Source organism: Myotis myotis, unplaced genomic scaffold (genome assembly GCF_014108235.1).
Source record: "Myotis myotis isolate mMyoMyo1 unplaced genomic scaffold, mMyoMyo1.p scaffold_m19_p_23, whole genome shotgun sequence".
Taxonomy (NCBI): domain Eukaryota; kingdom Metazoa; phylum Chordata; class Mammalia; order Chiroptera; family Vespertilionidae; genus Myotis; species Myotis myotis.
This window is the reverse complement of record NW_023416328.1, coordinates 2100607-2126925: the sequence shown is the minus strand read 5'-3', so window position 1 is coordinate 2126925 and position 26319 is coordinate 2100607. Positions and strand designations below refer to the sequence as shown.

The window sequence follows — 26319 nt, the reverse complement described above, 5'->3', positions numbered from 1 at the left end:
GCGGACTGAAGGGTCCCGGGTTCGATTCCAGTCAAGGGCATGTACCTTGGTTGCGGGCACATCCCCAAGAGGGGGTGTGCAAGAGGCAGCTGATCGATGTTTCTCTCTCATCGATGTTTCTAACTCTCTGTCCCTCTCCCTTCCTCTCTGTAAAAAATCAATAAAATATATTAAAAAAAAAAAGAGGCAGAGAAAGTGGATCAAACAGAAATATAGGAATTGGTCATATGATTTTATATATAAAATTTTTGTATGTGTAATGTAAAGGCTGCTCTGATTGATAGAAAATGAGATCTGAAATTTTTGTGGGATATTGTAATGATTCAAATCACAGCCTGAAGGCTTTCGTTGTCTTTGCCTCCATGGACTAATCTGAATTTGGAGGCCCAGGCACTGCAGTAATGAATGGTCCTGGGTTCAACTCCAACACCAGGGCTCGAGTTCTTTATAGTAGCTCAGCCTCAATGGGCAAGACCGTCAATGTCCAGGAGCCTCCATTTTTCCAACTGTTAGGTGGAAATTTTAAAAAATATCTATTTTTAACCCTAACCGGTGTGGCTCAGTGGATAGAGCATTGGCCCGTGAACTGAAGGGTCCTGGTTCGGTTCACATCAAGGGCATGTACCTCGGTTGCAGGCTCCCAGCCCTGGTTGGGGGCATGCAGAAGGCAACCAATCGATGTGTCTCTCTCACATTGGTGTTTCTCTCTGTCCCTCCCTCTCCCTTCCACTCTCTCTAGAAATCAAATAAAAAGAATATTCTTGGTGAGGATTAAAAAATAAATACATAAATATGTATGTATGTATGTATGTATGTATTTACTAGAGGCCCAGTGCACAAAATTATGCACTTTGGGGGGAAGGGGTGTCCCTCAGCCTGGCCTGTGCCCTCTCGCAGTCCAGGAGCCCTCGAGGGATTAGGCCTGGGAAGTGGGCCTAAGCCGTCAGTTGGACATCCCTAGTGCTGCCGCAGAGGCAGGAGAGGCTCCCACCACCACCGCTGCACTCACCAGCCGTGAGCCCGGCTTCTGGCTGAGCGGTGCACCCCCTAGGGGAACACATTGACCACCAGGGGGCAGCTCCTGCGTTGAACGTCTGCCCCCTGGTGGTCAGTGCACATCATAGCAACCGGTTGTTCTGCTGTTCAGTCGATTTGCATATTAGCCTTTTATTATATAGGATTAGCTTTTCTGGGCTATAACCCAATGAGATAATCTGCATGAAATTATCCAATGAGGTAATTTGCATAAAAGTGATTAGGACACTGTTAACTTTCTACAGGTACGTTAGGATTTCTGAAAATTACAAGTCCACAGGTCTGATGGGGGGTGCTCTGGGGTTCATGCAAACCACATGCAACTGCATCCAGGCCCCAGAAGGCAGCTCTTCCTCCCTGGCCATGGAAAGCAGCTGCTCGCATTCCCTGGCTTGCAATGCACAGGCCTGGGAAGCAGGACGGGAACAGACTGCTTGGCACAGAGCGGAATTCTGCCGAAGCAAAGCCCTGGCAGAGGAACCAGCTAAAGTAGTCATATCCTCATCAAGACAAATGCTGATTGGAGTTTCAAACAAATGAGGCTTTGCCTGTGTCATGCTAGGAAGACAGCAAGGGTGTCTTCTGGGTTTGATTGACATGAGCTCGGCCATGCCTTCCTGAGGCATGAATATCAGAACTGCACCTGCACAGGAACCTGACAGAGCTCCTCCCCCTCCCCCCCTCCCCAAAGGCAGGCTCCTCCCACCTAGAAGGCAGGCTCCTCAGGTAGGATTGGATGACCTTAGAAGCAAAAAAAACATCCTGAAGGTCATTCCACATCACAATTCAATGCATCGGCATCCAATTCCAGTGCCACCGTTTTTTATTCAGGACACTCTTGGTTAGGAACACTATTTTGTTTAAATATATTTGTACTGATTTCAGAGAAGAAGGGAGAGGGAGGAAGAGAGAGAGAGAAACATCAATGATGAGAGAGAACCATTGATCGGCTGCCTTCTGCACGGCCCCTACTGGGGATCGAGCCCCCAACCCGGGCATGTGCCCTGACCGGGAATCGAACCGTGACCTCCTAGTCATAGGGTGATGCTCAATCACTGAGCCACACCGGCTGGGCTAGGAACACTATTTCATGCTTAACCATTTCTGTCAGTTGTTAAATCCCATGAGACTTACTCTGTAGCACTTAGTAGGCACTCAGTAGCTATGAAAGTAACCGCCAAGTCACTAAACTCATTCATCTGCTTAGGGAATATTCAGTGCCATTTAGCCAGCAGGTGCTGGATGGATTCAGAAAGAAGCATTCTAACACTGAATTATGTTATTCACTGTGTGAGCACCGAGTTTCCAACGTACCTCTAGTCTTGCTTCCTGGTTGCCCTTTGCAAGGCCTGAGATTCTTGTCAGAAAGCACATTTCAAGAGGAGCTTGAGAAGGGCAAAGGCGGAAAGGCCACAACTCCGGACTCGCTGTTATAAAGTTTAAGTGTCACGTGGCACCCCGGCTCGGCCAGCAACATCCAGAAGGAACGCGTGGGTCCTTTAACTGGCAATGCACAGGCATTCCTGGGAGGGGGAGGGGAGAGCCTGGCTAGATCCATCAAACGTAGTCCATTGAATACCTCCACCACCTGACAATTGCTCATCTCGGTACTTAGTCTTATAAATGGGATTTAAGGCCCCTGGATCCGGGGGTGATGCGGTTGGTAACGTCTTATGAGAGGAAGTACTGGTGTTCCGTTTAAAATGAGTTGAGCGCCTTAGAGGTTTAAAAATACACGCTTCATCCTACGAAAACTTAATTTGGAAAGGAGAGTTTCTTGTTCGCGCCAGCGCATTATGCAATTTGTCTAAGTAAATGCATCTCAGGAATGTTTGCTTTGACGATTGGGAGTTGGCATTCAATGGCTCCGTGAGAATTTGCCAAGACCCCATGAATAACTACGCAGAAACATGAGATGCGGTACATAGCCTCAATCCTCGGGGCAGATGCTCTTTAAATATATGCACAGCTGCGGTTAAAAGGGTGCCCCGGCCTACAGGGGTTCTTGCTCTAACCAGGAAGTTAAGAAAATTAAGTACTGTTTCCTTTCATAAATCTCCCCTCTAATGGGTACGTTTACCTGCTGCTAAGAATTTTTGTGTTTATTTGAGCCAAACTGTCCACATATGCTGGGAAGCAGAACCTCAACAAATTGAGATAATATTCCAGAGAATGGCGGGTTACATTTGTATTTATACATTGCAATCAAAGGAGGGACGTAGGAGGGTTACATGAAATCCATTGGTGATAGATTAAGGAGGAGGGATAAGCAAAGCAGGGAAACCCCTGGGATTGGATAAAAAGTAAAATGATGGACACATACTTAGGTGGGTGCATGAACAATTAACATGATAATGAAGGAATCAGTGGTGCACATTTGGTGGTGCCCCAGGGGCTACAGAAAAAGGGAAGTTACAAGTTACCCAGACACTTCAAGGGTATGTTATCATCGATGCAAAAAGACAGACAGGCTCCGTTAAGGGAAAGGTTGACCTTGTCAGTGAAGATACTGGCCTGGGACGTAACTGCCCACCATCACTGCTTTTAGTTCAAGTGTAATTTCAGACCATCCTTTGTGGTGACTTTAGGTCTCTGAGTTTGCAAGACCGCCACGCAGGCCTCCCCTGAGCCTGTCAGGTCAGCATGTGGCCCCTTTCGTCCACACTGCACAAACCAGAGTTGGGTGAAAGAATCAGACTTCAGAAAGGAAAAGGGCTGTGGAAGAAGGCTCACAAGTTCAAAACGATGAAGCCTTTTTGTCTGTTCCAAGGTGGTTTGACATGCAGAATCACACTTCAAATTTCACAAGGACCCAAATACAAAACCGAAGGAAGTAAGTTGATAGGTATTTGTTTTAGATGGGATATAGTCTTCGGGCTTTAAGATCACTCACTGCCCTGACCGGTTTGGCTCAGTGGATAGAGCGTCGGCCTGCGGACTGAAGGGTCCCAGGTTCGATTCCGATCAAGGCACGTACCTTGGTTGCGGGCACATCCCCAGTAGGGAGTGTACAGGAGGCAGCTGATGGATGTTTCTTTCATTGATGTTTCTAACTCTATCCCTCTCCCTTCCTCTCTGTAAAAAATCAATAAAATATATTAAAAAAAAAAGATCACTCACTGCTTCTCAGTAGAGATATTACAGCACTAAGCCACGCCCATAGCAACAGCAGTTTGGAGTAAAATCTCTCTGCCTAACTCCAGTTTCCTGCCTCTCCTCTCTCATTCTGGCAGCGCAAGCATGAGCTTTATTTGCAATTTGGGGTGTGGGTTTTCCCTTTGTAAGAGCGGTTTAGCTCAGTGGATAGAGCTTCGACCTGCAGACGAAAGGGTCCCGGGTTCGATTTTGGTCAAGGGCACGTACCTGGGTTGCAGGCTCCTCCCCGGCCCAGGCCCTGGTCAGACCTCCTGTAGGAGGCAACCAATGGATGTGTTTCTTTCACATCGATGTTTCCCTCTGTCTCTCCCTCTCTCTTCCACTCTCCCTAAAAATCAATGGGAAAATATCCTCAGGGGAGGATGAACAAAAAAGACAAGAAAAAAAGAGCAGGTGAGCCTGACAGGTTGTGAGGTTTTTCCAAAAATGATCTCGAATGCGTTTCAATAGGTACTTGAAGGCCACGGGCACCGGTGGTGTGAGGAGGGCGGGGCCTGCTTCTCCCTGACTTGTTTGCTGCGGAATCCCGAGTTCTCAGCACTTAGTGGTGCACCGTCAACAAACTGCTCCTGAAATTAAGGATAAAAGACCCAACTCTGGACCTGCTGGGAACTCCACGTGGAAATGGTGGGGGTTTTTTGAGCCATTGGGTTGGCTCCTGCCAACTCGCGACTTTTCTTCCCTGCTTATTTACAGCGCTGGCGCTGAATCAAGGGAGTTTATCAATACATCATTTGCATTTATCTTGTTTTCGCGAGGTGACCTACCGCGTAAATCTTCTCCACGTTGGAGGTGTTGCCTTCGAGTGGTGATAATTCATTCTCACCGGGCTTCTGAATTTTGCACGTTTCTAGCTGCGCAAGTCTGTGGGAAAGACGCGGGGACGTGAATAGATGGGACTCGCCTGGAAGCGCGTCCTGGGTTACACTGAAAGAAGCCTGTGTGTTTTTCATTAGCCGTATCTCAGCTCTCACTCCCCAACATGCAAAGAGCAGATAAAAAAACATGCTGGGCAGGAATATTGCACGGGCTAGCATTGTTGCCGTCTAGAAAAATTCAATGCTGGTTTATTTGAAGCACGCTGTGTTATTATGAGCTCACAGAATAGTCTAGCTTCCTTTTAAAATAATACATTTTGCCCTGGCTGGTGTTGCTCAGTGGATACAGCATCAACCTGTGGACTGAAGGGTTCTGGGTTCAATTCCAGTCAAGGGCACATGCCCGGGTTGTGGGCTTGATCCCCAGTGTGGGGCGTGCAGGAGGCAGCCGATCCATGATTCTTTTTCATCACTGATGTTTCAATCCCTCTCTCCCTCTCCCTTCCTCTCTGAAATCAATAAAATTATATTTTTAAAAAATTACATTTTATGAATCCTGTCGCTTTGGTTTATTTGTATTTCTGCTAATGGTAATATGTAGTTCATTCTCCTACAAATAGTATGTAAATCTCTCTGTAAAAATATTAAAAATTACAAATAATCCTCAAGTAACCCCAGAACCACCTCCCTCTCCCCAGGCACCACTTTCCTTCTAAAGAAGCAACTATAGGTACCAATGGGAACAAATGTATCCATCATGCCTTTTTTTTCTTAAATATTTATTTCTTTATTGATTTCAAAGAGGAAGGGAGGGGGAGGGAGGGAGAGAAACATCAATGATGAGAGAGAATCATTGATCGGCTGCCTCCTGCATGTACCACACTGGGGATCGAGCCCACAACCTGGGCGTGTGCCCTTGACTGGAATCGAACCCGGGACCCTTCAGTCCATAGGCCGGCGCTCTATCCATTGAGTCAAACCAGCTAGGGCCATCATGCCTTTTGTTACATGTAAGCATGCAATAAATGTGGGCTCATGGGAAATGCATAATATTGTTTTATGGCTGAGTTTTATCCTTAATGGGTTTTTAGCTGTAAAACATCCTGGTGATTTTGTCCATGATCCAGCCTACAGTACAACCTCATTCTTTTCCATTGCTTCATAATATTTCATGGTACTGGATATGCAATCTATGCCATATATTCGTTCTTAAACAATGTTGATATGAGAGAGAGAGAGAGAGAGAGAGAGAGAGAGAGAGAGAGAAACACCAATCTGCTACTCTACCCATTCAGGCATTCATTCATCGGTTGATCCTTGTATGTGCCCTAACCAGCCAGCCAATATGGTGGCTCCTTATAAAATTAAAACTAGGTCTACCAGATGATCCAGCAATTTCATCTCTGTGTATAGACCCAAAGGAAATGAAAACAAGATAGCAAAGAGATATATTCGCTCCTGTGTTTACCGCAGCATTATTCAAAACCAGAGGCCCGGTGCATGAAATTTGTGCCCTTGGCGGGGGGGGGGCGGGGGGGGGAGTCCCTCAGCCCAGTCTACACCCTCAGGGGATGTCAGTCGGACGTCCTTAGCATTGCTGCGGAGGTGGGAGTGTCTCCCGCCACTGCCACTGCGCTCGCCAGCCGTGGGCCCGGCTTCTGACTGAGTGGTGCTCCCCCTGTGGGAGAGCACTGACCACCAGGCGGCAGCTCCTGCATTGAGCATCGGCCCCCTGGTGGTCAGTGGGATCATAGCGATCAGTCATTCCGCCATTTGGTTGATTTGCATATTAGCCTTTTATTATATAGGATACCCAGCAGATGGAAAGTGCTGGTCAACAGATGATACAATGGAATATTATTCAGCCATGAAGAAGAATGAAATCCTGCCATTTGTGACAACATGGGTGGGCCCTGGGGACATTATACGAAGTTAAATAAGTCAGACAGAGAAAGACATGGTGTATGATATCACAGAGAGTCAAATGGTGGTACCAGAGGCTAAGGGCGGAGGGATAGGAAAGATGTTGTTTAAAGGTAGACACTTTCAACGAGTAGTAAGTCCTAGAGAGCTAATGCACAGTATAAGGACTACAGACAACGTTATTGTGTTATAATCATCTATCTCCCTAAGAGACTAGATCTTAATTATCCCAACCACAAAAGAGAAATTGTAATTATGCAATATGATAAAAGATGCTAATTACTGCTACACGGCAATCATATTACAGTATATAAATGTATTGGATCCACACGTGTGTACCTTAAATTTACACAATGTTATATGTGAAATAGTTTCCAATAAAAATGTTTTTACCGATGTTTGGTGTTTTGGCTTCATCCTTATTTTGTTTTGTTTTTTTGCCATTTTTTGAAGACAGTAGGCAAGATATAAAACTTGCTGCACTATTTCACTTTAAGTTCATGATTCTTACTTGATGGTAACTCTAGCACTGTGTTTAACGAGCTCAGCGTTTCAGGATCTGAGACCAGTGATATAAAATGCTCACATTGGAGCCCTAGCCAGTTTGGCTCAGTGGATAGAGTGTCGGCCTGCGGACTGAAGGGTCCCAGGTTCGATTCCGGTCAAGGGCACAGGCCTGGGTTGCAGGCTCGATCCCTGGTGGGGGGCATGCAGGAGGCAGCCGATCCATGATTCTCTCTCATCATTGATATTTCTAGCTCTCTCTCCCTCTCTTCCTTCCTCTCTGACATCAATAAAAATATATTTAAAAAAAAATAAAAATAAAAATGCCTCCATTCTCTCGTGGAGGGACCTATGGCTTCTGGTTGCTGCGGGCTTAAATTCGATCTCTACGTCAAGCAACTCGGAATCAGGAGAGAAGACGGATGCCGCTTTCACTAATCTGAACCATGTCTGAACGTTGCAGGGCCTGGCTGCCCTTCAATGTCACCGTGCGCTGGTTCCAGAGCAGGACTCGGTGGCACCCTGTGGAATAAATACTGTGTCCTGCTCAGGGCTGGCTGCACCCAAAGCTGGTTTTGGCGAAAGCTGATAAACACGGCGCTAGAAATGGCTTGGATCGCCAGTCAAATCCCGCAGTAGAGAGCTTGCTTCTGGCAGCGTGTTGGTTTACATGGGGTAGGAGAGGGGCGGGAGGGGCAGGAGAGAACAGCAAAATTCCCTGGGTGTGGATGTTGATGATGGAAATGCGTGACTAGGCCTAGGCCCCTGGTCGGCAAACTGCGGCTCGCGAGCCACATGCGGCTCTTTGGCCCCTTGAGTGTGGCTCTTCCTAAGCCTTAGGAGGACCCTAATGAAGTTAATAACAATGTACCTACCTATATAGTTTAAGTTTAAAAACTTTGGCTCTCAAAAGAAATTTCAATCATTGTACTGTTGATATTTGGCTCTGTTGACTAATGAGTTTGCCGACCACTGGCCATATTGCTTTACATATAAGGATCAAATTGGAAGCTTTTCTAATGCATCATAGCTTTGTTTATGGTGGACTAAAAACTAGAAATGCCTTTATAATTCTCAACTCTCTCTCTCTCTCTCTCTCTCCCTCTCTCTCTCTCACACACACACACACAGGCCACACCATCGGCAACTTTAGATTGTGAGTGCAGTCTCTTTAAAATTTAGTTTCTTTGGCCCTGGCCAGCATGGCTCAGTTGGTTGAGCACCGTCCCATGCACCAAAAGGTCGCCGGTTTGAATCCTGGTCAGGGCACATGCCCAGGTTGCAGGCTTGATCCCCAGGAGAGGGCTTGCAGGAGGCAGCAGATCAATGTTTCTATCTATCTCTCTATCTATCTATTTATCATCTATTTATAACTATCTATCTATCTATCTATCTATCTATCTATCTATCTATCTCTCTATCTATCTATTTATCATCTATTTATAACTATCTATCTATCTATCTATCTATCTATCTATCTCTCTATCTATTTATCATCTATTTATAACTATCTATCTATCTATCTATCTATCTATTTATCATCTATTTATAACTATCTATCTATCTATCTATCTATCTATCTCTCTATCTATCTATTTATCATCTATTTATAACTATCTATCTATCTACCTACCTATCTATCTATCTATCATCTATTTATAACTATCTATCTATCTATCTCTCTATCTATTTATCATCTATTTATAACTATCTCTCTCTCTCTCTCTCTCTCTCTATCTATCTATCATCTATCTATCTACCTACCTATCTATCTATCTATCATCTATTTATAACTATCTATCTATCTATCTATCTATCTATCTATCTATCTATCTATCTATCTATCTAAAAACATCAATAAGAGCATATTTTTAAAAACCTTAGTTTCTTTTGTGAATTCATGGTCCTTCAAGCAGCACGGGAACATTAATGCGATAAGCCCAGTATATCTAATATCCTCGGGTATCTAATGACTTTGCTAATTATTTACTTGCTGAACATCCTAAAATGCCTTCCTCTTGCGCAGTCCATTTGAAGGCTGCAAATCAATCAAACAATACACCCAAACTCGCTTTTCAATCTGATGGAACCGCGGAGAGTGGGGAACGCCCCTTAAAGCCGCACGCACCCCCTAATCAGCGGCGGTATCCGACAGCATTGGTTTAGGTGCTGGTGTCATTAATTATCTTTTTTTCACAACAGCCAATTGGCTGGAGAACCATAGATCTTCATTTCTGAGACAGAGTGGGATAACAGCGTTCCATGAAATGGCATGATTTATTGAACTTGGGAATTTCAGTAAAACGCTGAATGGCTTTCAGATCCAGTAAGAACTGCCGCTTTGATGATCACATTTAATCTAGTGGGAACTGTCACTGCTTCCTGCCAAGAAAAATATGTAACGTGGCTTCTACGAAGCCTCCGTGACTTCCTGTCCATCACGGAGCGCTGCGCGTCCTTCACTCCCACTCTCTCCTTGAAAACGCGTGCGAACCGGGAGGCGTCCCCGGGCTCCCGACTGGCTGCCCAGGAAGCAAAATAAAGAGAGACTTAAACTTCACAATTGCCAATAATGAGCAATCATTACTCAAATTACTTCGAGCACTGATTAGGTTTAAAGTGATGAAGAAACCAGCATAATCAATCATCATCAACGCAAAGGAAGTCAGTCAGTCTGTGCGGGAGGGACTGGGAATTAGCACAGGGCTCCACCTACAGGGTCCCAGGGACGCAAGCCTGGCAGGCTGGCTTTAGGCCACGGGGAACCCCGCACTTCTGTGTGCCCCAATGCCTGCCCAGAGGTCGGAGAGGAGGAAAGCTAAACTCAAAATCTCTTTCCAATGGGGCTCTTTCCAAACAAGCAGTCATGATGGAAATACAGCTTACACTGTGGAGGTGTACATAGGGCATGGCTAGAAGAAATAAACGAAAGTATTAAGGCAATCACACCTACACACAGTAAGGATTAGATAGGTAGGTAGATGGATGGATGGATGGATGGATGGATGGATGGATGGATGGATAGATAGATAGATAGATAGATAGATAGATAGATAGATAGATAAGTGGATAGATAGACAGATATGGCCCGGCCAGCGAGGCTCAGTGGTTGAGCATTGACCTATGAACCAGGAGGTCATGGTTCAATTCCCAGTCAGGGCACATGCCCGGGTAGGGGGCTCTGTCCCCAGTAGGGGGGGTGCAGGAGGCAGCCAATCCATGATTCTCTCTCATCATTGATATTTCTCTCTCTCTCTCCCTCTCCCTTCCTCTCTGAAATCAATAAAAATACTTTTTTAGAAAGACATTTTCAACTATGCTGTAGGATAACCAATTGTTTTGGTCTAACAGGATTGAGGTAGGTTTTCCTGGGATATGGAATTCTCTGTTTTGAAAACAGGCGGTCCTGCCCGGCTGGCGTGGCTCAGGGGTTGAGCATCGACCTATGAAGCAGGAGGTCATGGTTCCATTCCCAGTCAAGGCAAATGCCTGGGTAGGGGGCTCTGTCCCCAGTAGGGGGCGTGCAGGAGGCAGCCAATCCATGATTCTCTCTCATCATTGATGTCTCTCTCTCTCTCCCTCTCCCTTCTTCTCTAAAATCAATAAAAAAATTTTTTTTTAAGAAAACAGGATGGTCCTGGCAAACGAGATTAAATTAGTCACCCTACTACGGTATTGCTTTCCAAGAAGGTGATGTTTTACAATTCAATTGATATTCATTATGATAGCAATATTGTGGGGAACTGGAATATAATAGGCAGCAAAGTTTAAGGAAATCCCTTTTGGCTACTCATTTACTGCCAAAGAGAACAACCTTCTCCATGAGCGTAAGATGTGCTCCGCGGGTACCTGTGCAGCATTGGTTTCCGCCACTGAATCAGGAAGACGGCAGAGCCAAGAAATGGTTCCTTGCCATGTGTTTTAATTTCTGCTACGCTCGCCAGCTGACTGGGGTTCTGCATATCTGAGAAAGGATTCTACGGACACCATGAAATAGGAGAATGAGTCAGTTTAACAGGCCCCAAAAAGGTCACATAAAAAGCAAGTTAAAGTGGCTGAACACACCCAGGAAATTTGCGATCACAGATGGATCTACACCAGCCATGGGCAAACTACGGCCCACGGGCCGGATCCGGCCCATTTGAAATGAATAAAACTATTGAAAAAAAAGACCGTACCCTTTTATGTAATGATGTTTACTTTGAATTTATATTAGTTCACACAAACACTCCATCCATGCTTTTGTTCCGGCCCTCCGGTCCAGTTTAAGAACCCATTGTGGCCCTCGAGTCAAAAAGTTTGCCCACCCCTGATCTACACACACAGTGTTGGGGGAAAACACAGACCGTTTTGAACGTGGCTATTTGCTGGTCCATTTGGAAGATAACTGCTTGCATTCCGCCCAATGCTATTTTACTAAGCAGCTCTTATTCCAAAGAGACCTCAACTGTCTACCTGCTTTACATGTGTGTGTGTATATGTGTGAGTGTGTGCGTAGCTATGGTCTGACTTAGAGCATCTAATGCAAATAACATAAAATATGCACCATCTTTTCCTAGATTTTATTTATTTATTTATTTTTTTGCAAATAGAAAGGCAGGGAGTTTCAAAAAGATGGATTAGATTTTAAAGTATTTTTGAAACGATTTCTGGAAGGTTCATGCTAATGGCGTCCATAATTGAACTGCAATGTCATGGACTGCCTCCTAGAGCGAGGTTCTCAGAGATGGTGACAGAGCCAGTCTGCTTATATGAAAAGTTCCTACGTTACCCTTATTTAAAATGTATGTGGTCCATCTATCTTTGACAACAATAATAAATTATTTCCATGGTAACCAGAGATAGAGCCACGTGGATGCCATCTCCGCACCAGCGACAAAGGGGGCTACAGAGGAAGTTCCTTGTCATTGTTCTGGTCAACATTTTAGAACGAAATTATCGGGCCTGTGACGGAAGGTTATCAGGCTATTAGAAAATGAATTGTCAGAGGAAAGGAAAATTATCTTTTCAGCAAAATGAGAAATAACAACGGCGGGAGCGAAAATACCACCTACCTAGGTTTTTCGGACAAGACCCAGAAACTGGTTTGGGCTCTTCACAGTAGATGAATAATGAAAACTATATAATAATACGATTTTTAAATTAATAATGATCTTATGTCAAAATGTCAGATCCCAGTGAGACGTTTGTGCTGAGAGATGTTGTTAAGGTATAGATCCCATTTCCATGTATAGCAGGCAGGAACAGCATTCTGTCAACAATGGTGTGCACTTGTGTTAACCTTGAATTTCAGAATATTCCATCATTCGCTCGATCCATTCTTGTTTATTTTCTCTCTTTTACTCAAGTAGACCTACTTTTGACTATCCAACAGTCAGCTGATGCATCCATATACTTAAAACGTTTACCCCCAAATGGGGTTACTTGAAACTTAACAATATACATAGTGGCTATTTGGTTTCCATGATGTCACCAGCATTGGTGAGGACCCCCTTTCTCATACATACGCAAAATTATCTTTCAAGTTCAGGCACTTAATTCGGTATCAATCAGTGTAAATAGTGCCAATTTCCAAAAAGATTGCATACATTAATAATTTGTTGCTAGAATTGCCAAAAAGCACGGCTCAGGTCAGTAAAAGAACTATTTTATGAATTTACTCTTTTTTTCCCTATCAATTGTTTAGATTAACTGAAGTCACACCTTTGAGTAACTGGGAATAATGAGGTCAGTGAGAAAAAATGAAGTAATCTATCAGTCCAGATGGCCATATCATATTCAAGTCCAATACCAGCTTCTGCTAGTCACTTCCCAGCTCTAACCCCATCTAATCCCAGCTAGTTGTGTGTTTCTTAAGAAAATAAACAAATATTCACATTCCTCATCCTGTACTCACAAATGCACCTCACAGATTATAACTGTGAAATACTCATGGCGGTGGATTCATAGTAACTTCCTTCAAATTCGAATTCCTCTCTTATATAAACTTCGCACGTGACCAGAAGTTTGAGGAAATTGCCTCAGTTTATTTTTTTAATCCTCCCCCCAGGATGTTTTTCCACTGATTTTTAGAGAGAGTGAAAGAGAGAGAGAAAGACAGAGAGAAACATCAATGTGAGAGAAACACATCGATTGGTTGCCTCCTGCATGAGCCTGACCAGGGCCCAGGCTGGGGAGGAGCCTACAACCAAGGTACGTGCCCTTGATGGGAATCGAACCCAGGACCCCCACAGGTGGACGCTCTGTTCTCTGAGCCAAACCAGCTAGGGTTCAGTTTCTTACACTGGCCTCAAAGATAGCCTTTAGACCACCATTCATTCTACACTTATTTAGGCTTCTGTTTTTCCAAGCTCTGGTCCATTTTAGCAAAACTGTGATCATACTAAAGGCGTTTCTTCACCCACCTGCCCATTATCGATTAATGATGCCTCATTAGACCAGTCACTTGGAGCGCTGATAAGGTGTCCCTGAACACAAAGGCCAGCCTGATCGATTACCGGCCCACCTGTGGCTCTTGAGTGAACAGCCAAAGGTGAGCCCCGCTCTTGGGGGCCTCCATCGTGTCAGCAAAAATTAGCGAGAAGGTGGCCAAATTGTCAATAGAGCACAGAGACAATTACTTAACGATTAGGGAGCCAGGGGTTGGGGAACTGATAACAGAATGGGCCATCTCGGATACATTTGCATGCATTTAGAAAATCTATAGTGCAGTAAAAAGTGTATTACCGCGGAGAGGAAAATGACGTGCTTGAAGCCAAATTAAACAAGAGAACCTAATGGTGAGCAAAAATAGGATGAGCAGACCTGGAAGAAGGTCATGGCTATGTCAGAATAATGCAGTAGCGCCAACTAAAGAGAGTAATTATGTACCCCCAATTATGCGTTTTCCTTGACTTTCACAGGCCTTCCCTCTAAATTTGGATCCACGGATTGATTGATGATGGATTGATTGATTCATTCATTCATTCATTCATTCAGCATATGTTTATCGAGCAGCCTGATGAGCCAGACACAATGTTGAGTGATATAGGCCACGTCCCTGCTCTTTGAGGGGTGAAATTCCGGCAAGGAAGTCAGATTTTAGAAGGAAAAAGCAATCCAATAAATACAAATTACTGTGCAGTGTGTTTGAAGATATCCTGGGGAGGGGAAGAGAGGGGCTCTTCCTTCAGATTGTTAGCATAGGGGATTCTGAGGAAATCTAAAGTAGCTGTTCTGTTTTTCTTCTTAGAGCAAGCCAGCTCTCGGGCGTCCCTGGGCAGGCAGCGTGGCGTTCCTACCAGAACAAGGACTGGAGCGAGGCTGACGGAGCCTGAGCTGTTGGAAGTGTCAGAGCTGGAGATGCTCGTCCGCTTGGATCTATCCCGCTTCATTTAAAATTCTGCTGTGGCTTTAGCCTAAGGGGGTATCCACCGTCACTGAAAATGACGGGGTTGTCTGAGGTCATTTTTCTGACAGTTTGCAAATCACGGGAACCTGCTGTTCTCGCTTAAATGGCAGCCGTGGGAAATGGTGCAAATTCAAAGTGGTAGCACCGCATGCACGCCGGGCAAAGAGCTTCAGATGTTGGAAGGGGCTCCCCACGCGGAGCTGTCAAGCCATTTCCTGTCACCTTGCAGGAGACGCCTCCATCCTACACCAGACGCTGGGTCACTTGTCAGGAAGGCGCCGTCGTGACATCTCGGGGACAAAGAATCCTAGAGCTAGAAAGAGTGTTCATTCTGGAAGCGTGCTCATCCATCCACAGTCAAGTCCCCAGACCAGCGTCTCAGGGGGAAGAGCCACCTGGAACCCATCAGGTCCTCCTGCCTCGGGTCTGACCGGGCCCAAGCCAGAGTCAAAGGCCAGGTGTGGCAGCCCAAGATGCCATTTCAAAGTTTCCAGCTAAATGTAAGCCCGTTACGCCCTGGCTGGCGTGGCTCAGTGGCTGAGCGTCGACCTATGAACCAGGAGGTCATGGTTTGATTCCTAGTCAGCACACATGTGCAGGTTGTGGGCTCCATCCCCAGTACGGGGCGTGCAGGAGACCACGGATCCATGATTCTCTCTCATCACTGATGTTTCTCTCTCTCTCTCTCCCTCTCCCTTCTTCTCTGAAATCAATAACAAAATATTTACAAAGGAAAGAATGGACCTTGAGCCATCTTGACAAATGGACCCCTTGCCTCCATGATTCTCTGTCATCATTGATGGTTCTATCTCTCTCTCCCTCTCCCTTCCTCTCTGACATCAATAAAAATATTTTAAAAATAATAAATGTAAACCTTTCAGGTCCACAGACTTCAACATGTTTAATTCATCTCAAACCAACACTGTTTCTCTCACTGACATACCTAAGCCCCTGAGTAAAATATACTTCTGTCAAATTTACTTTTACTTTGTTACAGGCCTGTTTATCTACAATTGAATTGATTACCCGCCAATTCTCCCCTTAGGAATGCAGAAAACTGATTGAGCGGGTGGTTTTCATGTGTTAATTGGATTCTTAGTATAAAGACACATCTTACTTTTTCTTTTTCATTTGGAGGACATATGAGAAAAGGTAATTTTTCAAATTAAAATCCCAACTCATTCTCCTTACAATGAAGCTTTTGGGTATTCCTGTAAACTTGGAGTCTCTAGCTATGAATCTATAATAATTTCTCTTCACTGTTTTCTAAGTTTCTTTACGGACAGGGCTAATAAGAAGGACACAAATAAAGTCAGCCACCGCTTGGATTATAAATAAAGTATGTAATTCCCTTTAGACTCATTTAACCCGATGCCAAATCAACTGATCCACTCAGTCACTCACTCAAATTAGTACACTGGATCAAGGAGTAATTTGGTTTTAGAGAGATAAAAACTACACTTCCCTTTGAAATGAACATTGGTTATAATCCCACCAAAACATTTGACTTCATTCCAGTAGCAGGGGCAGAAGATGGGAGGGACGTACGTATATTAGAGGTTTAGGGTTATGAATGCGAAATACATGAGTGAGAGTGTGTGTGAAATCATTATTCATTGCCCGGGATCTGTAATGTTTCATACAAGACTTCAGTGTCATGAGAAGCCTAGAAGGAAAGTGAAGAATCAACATAAAATAATACATTCATCTTCATCCCTCGAGGAAGTTGTTAAGTCAAATACTACACTCCTTTCAAAATATATAGGATGCTGATTTTAAAATAACTCAATTCGATGTCAAGAAATGATGTGCTTTGATTTCAGTATCTTTTGGAAAGTAAGCCTTGAGTGAAATTTAGCAGGGTTCCTCCCCGCCCCCCCCCCCCCCCCCCACTTCTGTGAGAACCGCTTGTACAAATTTGTAATCCAGTTACCACATCAAAGTGACTGATGTGTGCTTTGGTCCAACCATTCTCTCTGCCTTTCTGTTAGCTTAGAAAAGTTCCTTATGCTCAAAGACTTGCTTTAGGAATATTTTCAAATGTCTTCTTTCATAGTGGAGGGATTTGCGAAGGTCGATTTCAGGGTTTTTACATTCTCCTCAGCCTTCAAAGAGGACTTCTTTCCATTTCAGGGGTCTTGACTGAATTGCCTGTCCAGTACTATTAACATACTATAATCAGAGGCTGGCTTCATTGGGTTACAAGAGAACACCATGGATTCTAAAAAGAGCCTTTAGAAGATGGAGGTACAGAGGGATGCAGAGATACAGGCTACCTTCTGACCCACTTGCCTTCCCATTGATGTGCGGATCCTTCGCTTTATGTAGCTCAGCGCTTTGACACACGAGCGTCCAATTATTTCCCGTTTAGACAGAGTGGTCAGCACCTCCGCTTCCCGACCCTGAGCATGGGTTTTCCACGTTTCAAAAGGAAGAAGAATACGTTTCAAAGGAATGAGAAGAGGCTTGTAGGTGTCTGACTCCTTTCCTTCTTCTCCCACAGATTACAGGAGCTTCCATTCTGACCAGGCCGGTCGATCGGAATAGAAAGAAAGTTTGACGCTGAAACATGGCACGGGTGTTACGGGGTCTTGGAGAATGGCTAGGGCAGGGGTCGGCAAACTCATTAGTCAACAGAGCCAAATATCAACAGTACAACGATGGAAATTTCTTTTGAGAGCCAAGTTTTTTAAACTTAAACTATACAGGTAGGTACACTGTTATTAACTTAATTAGGGTGCTCCTAAGCTGGCCTTTGCTAAAAACGTCGTCAATCTGATGGAGGTATGTTCGCTGAGGTCGACCCCTTCCAACTCTCCCATCCACAGGCGTCTTGTATACTTGTTTCATCTGTCTCCTTCCATTCATCCTCTCTGTGTGTCCAAACCATCTCCACACACTTTCTCCATCCTCGACACTACATCTTCTTTCACTCCACAATGTTCCCTAAAATTAACTTAATGAACTTTACTTAAAGTTTTAAGTCAACTTCGCACTGTACGTGCGCGCCCGCATGTGGTATTTTGTGGAAGAGCCACACTCAAGGGGCCAAAGAGCCGCACGTGGCTCGTGAGCCGCAGTTTGCCGACCACTGGGCTAGGGCAATGGGCATCCTCAATCCCTTCCTCCCTCTGATATCCCACGCCTGGCAAACATCACATCCTATTGACTTCATCTCAGAAACAGAATTCTAATTTCCTTCCAACTCTTCAATGCCACTGAATTTGCCCAGACATTTCAATCCTAATTCTTTTCAGAGCGTGTGGTTGGTCTAGTTGGTCGGTGTTTCCATAGTTCATATCGGCTTTGTTAGGGTCGCTGAAGGAGGAACATACGAGGTCAAAGTGGTCAGGGGTCATAAATGGATTAGGTCATCTGGATACGAGATGGGCTGAGCCCCAAAATGACGCCAGCACCCCAAAGACGGGGAGTCAGAGGTCTTTAAAGGACTCTAGGTGGGCTTTTTCTGGGCGGAGAATTCTCTGTGCAGGTCCGGATCTCGGGAAAGTCCGGAGGGGAGAGATAATGGTCTTAGCAAGTGGAATGTGGTTTAAGTAAGAGAAATGTCCGTTGTGAAGTGGCCTGAAGGTCAGTTGCTGGGGAGGGGTATCCGTTCAATTATTTGATCAGACCTAACAAGTTCAGCTTGACTAGCCAAGCCAATCTTATCTGACCACCATGCCTGGCTTACATGAGCTAATATGTTTAGCTCTGTAGAGAATGGTGTGAAAAAGTGTTAAAGTCTGATTGTCGGCTTTGAGTCTATTCACGGAGGAGTTCAAATTTTATCGAAACCTATATTTTAATGGTCCAATTAGCAAAAATCATAATATTTCCACGTAAGTAGCTTGCATACCGTCGTGCTGCGTCTTATGAGTCCTCCCCACGGAGTACTGGAAAAGTTCAAGTATGCTTAAGGGAGAGATTTAGTGGTCTTCTACGGGACTGCACTACTATCTCAGAAATGCTCTTTGATTTAGAACTGACAGCTCAAGTGTGATGATAAATTATAGAGTAAATCATGATGGGCAAGGGGAATAAATATTATACCGGAGGGTTTGCGAGCCATTCTGTGGACACAGGAGGGCTTTAAATCAGCTAGTCTGCTTACTTTCTGTTCTCTGTAGGATATTGGCCAACACGATGGGTTTTTGATGGGGTAACATCTTAGATGAAAAATTAGATTGCATCACTCTTGCTACTCGAAAAGATCACTTCAGTTTTAAGAAGTTCGAAATACTTATGATTATTTAAGATAAATCAATTTTCAAGCCTTGGGAAAGTTAAGGGATGCAAATTAACCCAGTCGTTAACATTCAAAGAATATAATGTGCTAAAGGAGATGCCTTAGGCCTGTGGTTGGCAAACTGCGGCTCGAGAGCCACATGCGGCTCTTTGACCCCTTGAGTGTGGCTCTTCCACAAAATACCACATGTGGGCGCGCATGTACAGTGCGATTGAAACTTCGTGGTCCATGCGCAGAAGTCGGTATTTTGTGGAAGAGCCACACTCAAGGGGCCAAAGAGCCGCATGTGGCTCGCGAGCCGCAGTTTGCCGACCACAGCCTTAGGCTGTCCAAACGCAGAGGAATCACAGGTGCTCTCTTGGGCACATAGAGAACTCAATGGGAGCTACAACTCTATGGGGCTCGGGGAGTAGATGCCCACGGATGAGCCATGCAAAACCACCCTTGTTGCCTCAAGGTCATGAGAGCGTTGGGCAGGGAAAGAAGGCTGAAAGATATGCACAGACAAGGTCATCCAATGATTCCTTTGTTAGCCTGATGCTTAATTTTTGCTCTTTTTTTTCAGCTTTATGGAGTTATAATTGATGCATTCTGTATATTCAAGGTGTCCACTGTGTTGATTTGCAAAATGATCACCACCGGATGTCAGTTCACACCGCCATCCCGTCACCATTTCTTGGTTTGTGGGGAGAACATTCGAGATCTACTTTCTTAGCGATGTTTTTGGCCAATGCTAGCTCAGAGGCATCCTGGGAAAGGGGCACTGGGGTATATGTTTCCTCCTTAACCAAAAGAGGAGAGTATAATCCAGCATTGGGGGTTCAACAGAAAGGGCGGAAGAGCAGAGAGCATCGCTAGGTCTGTGAACTTCCAGCTGTAGCACCGTGGGCAAGGCGTTTCATCTTGTTGGCCCTTACTTTTCGCCCTCTGTACATTTCACACGGTATGCTCGTTCTGCCTCACAATGTGGAAAATAAAATAAGATGATTTGGGGGAAAATAAAATACAAATTAAGTCAAACATAGGAAGGAAAATAGTTTTCATCTTCATTGATTGCCTTGTATTCATTTCGGCGGCATACAAGATCCACCCAAACTATCCAACTCCTAAAAGATATTTCACAATAACAGATTGTCTAGCATTTAAAGAACCAGCAAAGGAAATCAATAGGCTTGGAAGCTATTAATTTGTAAATGCTAACTTCTAAACTTACTATTCAGATAACCTGGAGGACTTATTAAATCGAAGATTTTAAAACTGAAAATGGGATAGTAACATGTGCCCCTTAGAATCACGCTGGGAATCCGAAATAATATATTTCATGTTTATCGGTAGTTTCCACTGAATAAGTGTTTATTATTTTTGTTATTATTATCACTCTGCCTGAAAATTCTCAAGTGCAAGAATGAAACTCACCCCTGAGGCGTTTATGTGAGCCCCTTACAAAGTAAACGGAGCGTGTCTGTATGTGTTTGTCCATCCCCAAAGCGCTGCCCTCAGACAATTCATGACTCATGTACCCGGATTTTGTGGAGGGTTTTTTAACTCTAGGGCAGCCGTGGGCAAACTACGGCCCGCGGGCCGGATCCAGCCCGTTTGAAATGAATAAAACTATTGAAAAAAAAGACCGTACCCTTTTATGTAATGATGTTTACTTTGAATTTATATTAGTTCACACAAACACTCCATCCATGCTTTTGTTCCGGCCCTCCGGTCCAGTTTAAGAACCCATTGTGGCCCTCGAGTCAAAAAGTTTGCCCACCCCTGCTCTAGGGCCTAGTACAGGGCCCTGCTCATAGTAGGACTGCAATAATGATCCATAAATCAAGATACTGGTAGCCTCGGCCAATATGAATGAGCTGCCATTTTACCCCACTGCCAAATAAGCCCATTAGAGATCTCCTCCGATGAAATGTTTGGAGAATCTGTATATTACTCTTCAGAATTCTGATATAAGTACTGGGATAAAACCTCTAAGACTTGGAAGGGAACAAAGAATGGCCCAAAAATGATCAATGCCAGGCGACCAGGTTCTCATCAATACACATAGTTTTATAGACCTCGACTCTGAAAAGTACACCTTCCTCCTGAATAAACAAAATATTGTAAGTTAGAAGAGTATTTTTTTAAACAAACTAATACCAAGTCATGAATGATATGGACTCTGTGATGGGATGAGTCAGAGAGGTACTTTGGGATCAAAGTTATGGAACTGATCTTTTATTTATTTGTGTATTTATTTTATTCTTTTATACAAAATGAGTTTCTGGGACTTGAGACATACCACAAATTTAAAAGGCATGCAAACTCCTCTCCTCTTTCTCACATATTCTTTTAAAGTTTGTAAGAAACACTTTTCTTTTTTTAAAAAAAAAATATGTTTTCATTGATTTTAGAGAGAGAGGAAGGGAGAAGGAGAGAGAGGGAAACATTGATTGGAGAAACATTGATTGGCTGCATCCCGCTTGTATGTACCCCAACCCTGGGGATCAAACCCGCAACCTGGGCATGGACCCTGACTGGGAATCGAACTGGTGATCTTTTGGTGCAGGGGATGACCCTCAACCAACTGAGCCACATCAGCCAGGGCAGAAACATATTTCAAATATATGGTATAGTCCCCAGAAGTATCTATCAAAATAAAAGAGTAATATGCTAATTAGACAGACATCTTTCCTTCCAGACAGAGCCATGGTGGGCAGAGGCCGAGGCAGGGGCAGCGGCAGGGGCCAAGGCCCTTGCATGAATTTCGTGCATCAGGCCTCTAGTTCATCTACTAATGCCGTGTGCCTAACATGTCCCTGGTTAGGAGCCCAAAAGGCTGGGATGAGGTTTTACTTGTAGTCTCTGCCGTGACATTGACTTGATTTTGACTAAAAGCTTTTCTTTGTAGACATTTTCTATGACTGCGGAACCTGAGAAGCATCAGCCCTGGGTAGTTGCTGTTTACTTGCTGTGCTGTGGTGATGCTGTGAAAGGGGCTATTTGTTACACCATATATCCTCTTTAGAAAGATAAACAAATGGGCATATTCCGTGGCCTCAGTAACAATGATAACTATACCTTTTTTGAATAAAGGATTTATGTTTTCTTAGAGACGAAAGCCAAAATATGAATTCTGGAGTTCTTTTTAGGGGCATAAATACTCATATTTGCATATCAATTCTATTCCTATAGAGTGCTCTATTAAGAAAAGAACTTTCACACATATTCTCATTCATGTATTTAGTGTTTCAGCACCATTTTAGGACAACTTTATTTGTTCTATTTTACAATGACACAGAGCGAGTACATAAATTGCCCAAGAAAACTCAATTAGCAAGTGGGAGAGGGGAATGGCCATGTAAATGTTCTGGCCCCAAGAATACCTGGGACCCTTCCATTCTTAAAATCAGCGAAGTCGTTGCTCACAACTAAATTCTTTGTCTTCCTTGACAGTTAAGTCGGAACTGAACTAAAACATGAAACCTGTGGGTATGAGTTGGAGGTTGGCCCTTGTTCCTCCCATGGCCAGGTCCCCTGTGCTGCTCCACCAGCATCCACTGTCTTGAGTAGAATGCTGTAAATTCATGTTAAAAGTTTGCGTTTCCTACAGAAAAAAAGCACATTCCCTCTCACTGGCTAAATTACTGAACCGGGAGGCAACCAACAGGTTCAGTTGTTGACTTAGGAAAATTGGCCATGATTTTGCTTCCTACTAGGGATATTATGAGTTGCTGGAACTCCACGTAGTGGATGCAACAGGCAACAAAATCCCTTAACCAGCAATGACGCCGTTGTCTGCCAACATAAACAGTACCCCCAAGGCAGCACTGAAAGATGCTGTTATCAGAAGCAGGCCAGACAGACATGAAACCCAACAGGAGAAATACATTCTGGAGAGACGGAATTGCGACATTGGTGAGTCACGGTCTCCTGATCTCATTGTGAAATGGCACAGTGACTCAGAGCTGCCGGGACATCAAGCTCCGAACTGGATTTAGCTTTCCAACATCTACTGTCACTGGGGGCCTCGCCCTGCTCACATGGTGGTGCGTCTGAAAACCAAACCCACCTTTTTTTTTGTCTTTTGCCCCTGCCGTTCATTCTCCACGGAACCCAGGAAGTTCAGTTAAAAATTAAAATAAGCGTATGTCGCTCTTCTGCCCGCAATCCTCCAGGGTCGCCCATCACACTCAGAGCATTTTCCAGACCCAGATGACCTGGACCTGTCTACTTAGTATGAACCCACCCGCCGTATTCACCAGCCCTTGCTCCTCCAGATGACCACTTGTTCCCGATCCTTGGCCCACGCACTTTCTGAGCAGCACTTCAAAACGTACGAAGAAGTGGAAAATTGGGTCTCTGAATGGTCTGCCTCAAAACAAGAAAAGTTCTATTGGGACGGTCTCCACAAATTCCCTGAAAGATGGGGGAAATGTGTAGCTAGCGATGGACATGACTTTGAATAAAGCACTTTTGATGTTTCTCTTGAAATGATCGTGTGTTTTTTTATGACAAAATCTGCATTTTTAACCGGTACACTGACTTCCTATTTCCTGCTCCCGTTCGAGCTCATGGGCGTCTCTGGTCTGCAACCAATCAAGCTGGTTCCCACCCCTGTGGCCTGTGCATTGAGTGTTTCCTCCGTCAGGAACACCAGCCACCTTCTCCCCACCCCTTCCTTTCTACTTACACCTCATCTCCAGTTAAACAGCAGCTACCAGAGGGAACGTTGCTAACCATTCTACCAAAAACATCCTCTGGTCCAGCCAGTGTGGCTCAGTGGTTGAGCATCGACCTATGAACCAGGACGTCACAGTTCAATCCTAGTCAGGGCACAGGCCCGGGTTGCTGGCTCCATCCCCAGTGTGGGGCGTGCAGGAGGCAGCCGATCCATGATTCTCTCTCATCATGGATGTTTCTATCTCTCTCTCCCACTTCCTTCCTCTCTGAAATCAATAAAAATATATATTTTTTAAAAATCCTCCCACTAATACTTTAATACATATAACTTTCATCGTAGGATTTATCACCCTTTGAAGTTATTCTATTTGGGAACGTACACACGCATTTACTCATTTATGTTTTGGTCTCCATACTCCGTGTATGTCCTCAGAGAAGGGAGCACATCTATCAGGATTAAGCCTGCACTCCCGCCTTCAGAACCAGCACAGAGAATGAGAAGTGATGGACAGCAAAAGTTGGTCAGATTGATACAGGAGCCCGTGGGTTATTAGAAGACCAAAGGGAGGCTCAGGGGCCCTCCAGAACCCTGATGCATCGGACAGACCCCGTGTCTCCCACCTCAGCATGGGAACGTTTACCTTGCCACCCATTAGAAGGAATCCCATTCTACCTCCACTTCTCCTGTGTCATTCCTGAAGAAGCCAACACCCCCAGGTCATCCATCAATGCCAAACTCTAACTCCTGACATTATCCAATAGGACTCAAGCTTCCAACTTTCCTCAGCATTCCCGACTCTTTCTCTGAGCCTTTTGGAATATATGACCCATCGTGAGTAAAACTCCTTTGATGTATAGAGGTAGATTCTCTGTGCTTACCTGATTCACTATCGCTTTCTTAACCTCTACTTCTATTAAAATTCCCAGTAATGCCAATATCGAGATACCGTGTCAAGGTCAATATACCTTGGCCCCCTGGTTCCTTAAGCAGCTCACTTCCAAGGATCTTGTTGTATGTCTGTCTCCCACTATGAGGTTATCCCTTACACCCTGTCATCAGCAACAATTTATACCATCTCATCTTTTTTTTAATTTTTAAAAAATATATTTTTATTGATTTCAGAGTGAAAAGGAGAGGGAGGGAGGGAGGGAGGGAGGGAGGGAGAGAGAGAGAGAGAGAGAGAGAGAGAGAGAGAGAGAGAGAGAGAGAGAGAGACATCAATGATGAGAGAGAACCATTGATCGGCTGCCTCCTGCACGCCCCACACTGGGGATGGAGCCCACAACCAGGGCATGTGCCCTGACCAGGAATCGAACCAGGACCTCCTGGTTCATAGGTCGATGCTCAACCACGGAACCATGCCAGCCGGGCTCCATTATCTTTAGTCAATGCCTATGATCCCTCCTTCTCACTTCTCCTAACCCAGAGCCTTCTCCAATGCCTCAAACTTGCCCTGGTCTACTGTGCACCCCACCTCGCTCCTCTCTTTCTCTTTGTCCAGCCTACCTGGGACAGTGCAACACCGTGGTTCTCAGAGTGTGGGCCTCTGAGAGGAAGCATGGCTCTCACCAAGGAAAATCCATGGGCCCCACACCATCTATTGATTCAGAATCTCCAGGAAACAGTGTGTTAACAAGCTCTCCGGCTGATTCTTTGTTGTTGTTGCTGTTGTTGTGTTAATCCTCACCCGAGGACATTTTCCCACTGATTTTTAGAGAGACTAGAAGGAAGAGGGTGAGTGAGACAGAGAGAAACATGGATGTGAGAGAGACACATCGATTGGTTGCCTCCTGCACGCACCCCAACCAGGGCCGGGGATCCTGCAACCAAGGTACGTGCCCTTGACCAGAATCCAACCAGGGCCCTTCTGTCCATGGGCTGACGCTCTATCCACTGAGCCCAACCGGCCAGGCCTCTCCAGCTGATTCTGATGCACATATAAGTCTGAGGATCACGGGTCTAACGTAATCACTTTCTAGGTTCCTTAATTCCATGCTCCTCCTTCCCTTCACATATGCACCAGGAAAACGCCCAACCATGTGAAATCCAACTCTGAGATAATCCAGAGCCCACTCTGGCTGCTCCACGCGGCTGGAGGACTCACTACCAGGACGATGGGCCACGTTCAGTGGTCATGACCTAGGGCGGCTGGCGGTGCTGACTCAGTCACCTCTCCTTCTGCCTCGTCTCATCTGTCCCCTTGTGTCCGCAGACCTCCAACACACCCCTCTCCTTTACTCTCAACCAACAATCTCGTTTCCTACGTCAATGAGAGAACAGAAATGATTGGGACTTCCATAAGCTTACTAGCTACATGTGTCACCAGTAGACGTACGTTTTCCTGCCTGCCTTTCGGGGATGAACCAGCCCTCTGATTACCTTTGATCCTGTGCCCTTTAAGAGCAACTCAACAAGCATGGACTTTGGCAACTGTCCCCTCACTCGCCAGCGGTATTGAAGTCACTGTTTCAGACAATGGGGTGGTGAGGGCCTATGGCGGGGGGCGGGGGCGGGCTGGAGGGGGTCAATGAGAGGGATAAAGGGTGCATATGTAATACTTTCAACAATAAAACATTATTTA

At 44.9% G+C, this 26319-nt stretch overlaps 1 long non-coding RNA gene across 1 annotated transcript; it reads right to left on the bottom strand.

Annotated features, from left to right (window-relative positions):
• Positions 1 to 2355: 2355 nt before the first annotated feature.
• LOC118679177 lies at positions 2356 to 25442 on the bottom strand. The gene is made up of 3 exons (XR_004975165.1): positions 25245 to 25442; positions 4959 to 5055; positions 2356 to 2558 (listed from the first exon to the last, which is right to left on the bottom strand). It is a non-coding gene; the product is annotated as an uncharacterized LOC118679177 (long non-coding RNA).
• Positions 25443 to 26319: the final 877 nt, after the last annotated feature.